The following is a 5,491-nucleotide window of genomic DNA, read 5'->3' on the forward strand; positions in this document are numbered from 1 at the left end:
TGGAGGTGCTGGTGGTGCGAATTGGAGGTGCTGGGGTTCGAATTGGAGGTGCTGGGGGGCCAATTGGAGGTGTTAGTGGTGCAAATTGGAGGTGCGGGGGTTTGAATTGGAGGTACTGGTGGGGTGAATTGGAGGTGCTGGTGCTCAAACTAGTGGTTGCTATGGTGCGAATTGGTGGCTGTTGTGGTGCGAATTGGAGGTGCTGGTGGTTAATTCGGCGACTAACAGTGGTTGCAGTCATGGTGGTGAGGTGAGGTGGCTGCGTGCTTAGTTGCTACCGGCTTAAAGGTGGCTGGAAGATGATAAGGCCCACTAATGGAAAAGTTAACGGAACATGGACGGAAGTACCAAAACCTATAATTTTACGCTTTGATGGGTACCAAAGTAAAAATAAAAAAAAAATAAAAAAAAAAGTTTTATATGGGTACGAAAATTCAACAGGGTCCATTTTTGAGGTACCAAAATTCAAAATTTCCTTAATATTAATGGTACTTGAAAAAAGCAAATGAGACTATTATATTGTGATTTTTTGTTTTAAAAAAATAAACATCAATAAAAATAATATGGGATCTCAACATTATACATAATGGGTTAATATATATATATTTTTTTAATATATAAACATTACTATCGAATCTTATAGTAATTGGCAATTTTATAACAATAGTGTTAGGTTAGCATTTTTAATATACAATACACATAAAAGTCTGTCAAATTTAAACTATCTGTCATCTATAATAGTTACAATTTATAAATGTTGTATTAAAAAAATAGATCAAATAAAAAAATTGTTGCGCAAATCTAATTCAAATTTACAAAAATAGTTCTTAAAAAAAAAATAGAAAACAAAAACGAATTAACAAAAATTAAATTCATAATTGAGATCGTTAAAAAACAAACTCAAACTTTACACATTGTAAAAGATTTTTTTTTTTTGACACAGTGAAAGTGAATTAATTACGAAATTTTTTTAAAAATTTAGATGATATTTTGAAACACAATATTTTTGAACGGTAAACACAATTTTTTTTTCTTTTTTAGGAAAGTAAACACAATTGTTTTAAATAAACACTTAAACATCAATAATCCAAAGATACAAAAGCATTTGAAAACAAAATTAAAATCCTATATAAACTTAATAAAAATCAGATATGAAAAAAGTGATATTTGATAAAATTTAAAAATATTGAAAATAATAGAAAAAAAAATTGACCACTTAACGTTGAAATAGAAAAAAAAAATTATACAGATTTTTATGAAAACCTACACAAATTGTAAAGCAAAATGCGCCTATAAATTCAATACCACCATATGAAAATTGATATTTTAAAAGGATTGTAATCATTTAGGATAAAGATGAGAGTTTTTTTGTAATTAGTTTTTTTTTAACATTTTAGTTGAAAAAAAAAAAAAATTTGAAAAAAAGGAAGAGGACAAGTGTCCTTTAAACTTCCTGTTTAAAAATAATAGTATAGTAAAAAAAAAAAATTTGAAAAAACCAGAAGAGGACAAGTGTCCTTTAAACTTCCTGTTTTAAAATAATAGTATAGATTGGCCATAAGAGACTATCAATAAGGGTCAGAGGGAGTTTATAAATATGATCATATAATATGTTATTGGATTTGTCATAATGTCTACTTTTATAAATTAAATTTTTTAATAATTTTTACTAATCTCTCATTAAAAATATTGATGGTTAAAGTTTTATCTCGACAAATATGCAAATTCGACAATAGTTATACAAAAACAGAGGGAGCATAAAATTTTGACATTTTTATCATTAATTTTTAATAATTAGTTAGAAATTATATTATTTTGATATTTGAAAACTATTTATTGAAATTTTTTTTAATAAGATCTCGTATAAATACGTTTTTTCTTATATACTCCATCCGTTTTTAAATACTTGCTCCATTTCTCCATGCGTGGAGTTTTAGGAGGAATCGGAGAAAGTAATAAAATATGGAGGTAATGGGGTTAGTGGAAGAATAAAAAATTGTAAAAAACAAAAGTAATTGAATTAATTAGAGGTGAGTGAATATGAAATTAATAACATATGATTTATGTTGGATCTATTAAGTGAGAGAAATGAATGAAATATTGAAAAAAATTTCAAAATAAGGAAATAGAGCAAGTATTTAAAAACGGAGGGAGTATTGGAGTATGTAAACATTGGAAAAAGTCAAAATAAATAGCTAAATTTTAAAGAAAGGGTGAGACTAGAACATTTGAATTCCATGTTGAATTTTTCTAGATCTTTTTTTATTATTATTATTATTATTATCAAACTTGTTGAATTTTTCTTAAATAATTCAATTCAATTCTTAATAACATTGTGAAATATTAACCATTTTCAAAAACAAAAAAAATATTTAAAACTGACTTAGACCTTAAGTTATCAGATAAGTTTAAACAAATAAAAAAATTTCCTCGATTATTATATATATTTTTTCAGAAAACAAGCAAGCGGGAATTTTATTAAATCAAATCAAGCTCCGATCCGCCAAAGTTGTAAGACTTTGGGGAAAATAGACATACAAATACGTTCATCTATGTATACTTCCATTGTGTAACTGATTTGTTTTTCGAACATCTTGTTGACTAATCTCTGGTATGTTGCTCCAACATTCTTTAGTCCGAAAGGCATTACTTTGTAGCAATATATTCCTCGGCTAGTTATGAAGGATGTCTTTTCTTTGCCATCTTTGTGCATGAGAATCTTATTGTACCCACTGTATGCATCCATGAAAGAGAGTAGCTCATGTCCAGCTTTAGCATCCACCATGGCATCGATGTGAGGGAGTGGGAATGAATCCTTTGGGCAGACCTTATTGATGTATGTGAAATCGATGCATATTCTCCACTTCCCATTTTTCTTTTTGACTACCACTACGTTGGCTAACCAGTCTGGATACTTAACCTCTCTGTTTTTTCCAGTCTTGAGCAGATTCTGAACTTCTTCGTTAATCACTTTGTTCCTTTCTGGTGCAAATTTCCTTCTTTTCTGCTTTACTAGTATATGTTTCGGGTCCACGCTCAGCTTGTGTGTAATTACCTCTAGGGGGATTCCCTTCATGTCTTCATATGTCCATGCAAACACGTCCTTCTCTGCTTCCAATAATTCTAGAACTTGCTGATTGAGGTCTTTACTCAACTCTGCTCCTATTTGTACTTTCTGATCTTGATGGTGAACCTCTTTTGCTTCTTGTTCTTCTGCAATGCTGATCTTTTCCTGGCCTAATTGAATCTCTGATTGTTATGCTGATTCTTTCTATGTAAATGTTGCTTTCAAGGCTATTTTATAGCATTCATTGGCTTCCTTTGGGTCTCCCTTGATTACTTAGATTCCCCATTTGGTGGGAAACTTGATGATTTGATGATACGTAGACGGGATGGCTTTTATTTCATGTATCCAAGGTCTGCCTAAAATCATGTTGTAGGATGAAAGAGTATTGATCACTAGGAACTTCACTTGCAGGTTAATCCCTTTTGCGTAGGTAGACAATGTAATTTCTCCAATAGTCTTCTTAGTTTTTCCACTAAATTCGACTAGCGTGCATTACCAACTTATTGGTGATATTTTTCTTGTCAATGTTCATATGTTTCACTGTATTGAGCACAATGATGTTGGCTGAACTTTCGTTGTCAACCAGGACCCTCTTAATCAAGTAATTTCCAATTAGGAGCGATATTACTAGGCCGTCATGGTGCTCCTCTACCGCATCACTTTTTTCGAATATGATAGGAATATCTATCCATATTTGCTTGTGTCTTCTTTGCTGGCATGTTCATGTTGTTTTCTTTGGCGTGGCGCTTCGCTGCTAAGTACGTCAGGCTGCACACTTCTAATCCTCCGGGTATGAAACAATTGGTCTTGACAATTGGAGGAGGAGGTGGGGGGCCACCTTGATTGGACTCTCTTTCTCTGCCTGGGGTTTTGGACCTGTCCGTCATGAGTTCTTTGAGATATCCCTTCTTCAACAGTTAGACAATTTCCTTTCTGAGCGCTACGCATTCATCAATAGTGTGACCAATATCTGAATGGAAGTCACACCACCTCGACGAATCTTTCTTCTCTCTTAGCCTATCGCTCTTTTTGGACCACTGCACAGTGTCACCCATTTTGTTCAAGGTCCTAATCACACCTGTAGGGGTAACATTGAAACAATATTCATGGAATTTAGGGGGGGGGGAGTTTAGGATCTTCCCTCTAATCTGAGAATTCTCTCTCGACAACATTGATTGTTCCTTCTTCAAAGCGGGATCGCTTATAAGGATTAGATCTATGATCCATTCTAGGAAAGTTGTTGCTCCTTCTTAATGAACGATCTGGCTCATTCCTTACGTAGACATCTTCTTCAAATCTTACTAGGGCCATTGCTTTGGCTTGGACATCTTCAAAGGTTGTGTAGGGATACTTGGCCAGTTCCTTATAGAGCTCGCTTTTGTCCAGCAATCCTTTTCTGAATGCTTCGATAGTTGTGGGAGCATCACATTTATGTATCCCAATCTTCTCCCTATTGAACCTGTTAAGGTAACCCCTTAAGGATTCTCCAGGCCTTTGCACAACTCTGTACAAATTTGAAGATTGCTTCTCTATCTTCCTACTGCTAGCGAATTGGATCTTAAATAGGTTGACCATTCTTGCAAAAGATCGAATAGTCCCATTATCTAAATTAATGAACCAAGTTAGAGCTGGACCTGAGAAGGTGGCTCCAAAGCCTTTGCACATAATTGCCTCCCTTATATCTTTAGGTATTGATCTAGTCATCATCTTCTGCTTGTAGAGGGACACGTGCTCATCAAGGTCTGTTGTTCTGTCGTACATGGCCATACTAGGCGTACTGGACCTCTTCGGCACTTCCACCATGGCAATCTCTTCTGAGAAGGGTGACTCTATGTAGCCATCTTCCACCTCTTCTTCCATGGGCTTTGGCACTCTAGGGATTTTTGCAATCTTAGCCTCGAATGCCTTGAGGTACTCCTTGACCACCTTTTCTATCTTTCCCTCCTCAGTTCCTGCTTGCTTGCTTTTTTGAAAAGTACCTGCATCTATAAAACCTTTATCCAGGTTTGCGTCCCTGTGTTAGAACCTTTTTTCCCCGTTAGTAGGGGTATGAAAAGCTCCTGACATATCAAGTTGCATGACTATACTTTTGGTATTCTTTATGGAGTTAGCTGTTTTGGATGCAACTGACTGTATTTAGTTGCGAAGGGCTTCATTTTGTTTGGTCAAGCTAGTGACTTTGGCTTCAGTTTGGAATTTTTGTGCGAACAAGGTTTCGATTTGGATTTTCTGCTGGTCCAAGGTTTGGCGGAATGCATTCATTCCTTCATTGATTTCTGCTATGGTGAAGGGTACTAGTGGTCCAGTCATGGCCATGCTTCGAGGCATCACTATACACCTCAAATCCATCTCTCCCATCGGGTAATACTAGCACTGGTGCAGAGGTCAATCACTCTTTGAGGGTTTGAAAAGCTGCTTCACAAC

The sequence above is a fragment of the Chenopodium album genome, chromosome 12 (assembly GCF_948465745.1).
Source record: "Chenopodium album chromosome 12, dcCheAlbu1.1, whole genome shotgun sequence".
In the NCBI taxonomy this organism is placed as follows: domain Eukaryota; kingdom Viridiplantae; phylum Streptophyta; class Magnoliopsida; order Caryophyllales; family Amaranthaceae; genus Chenopodium; species Chenopodium album.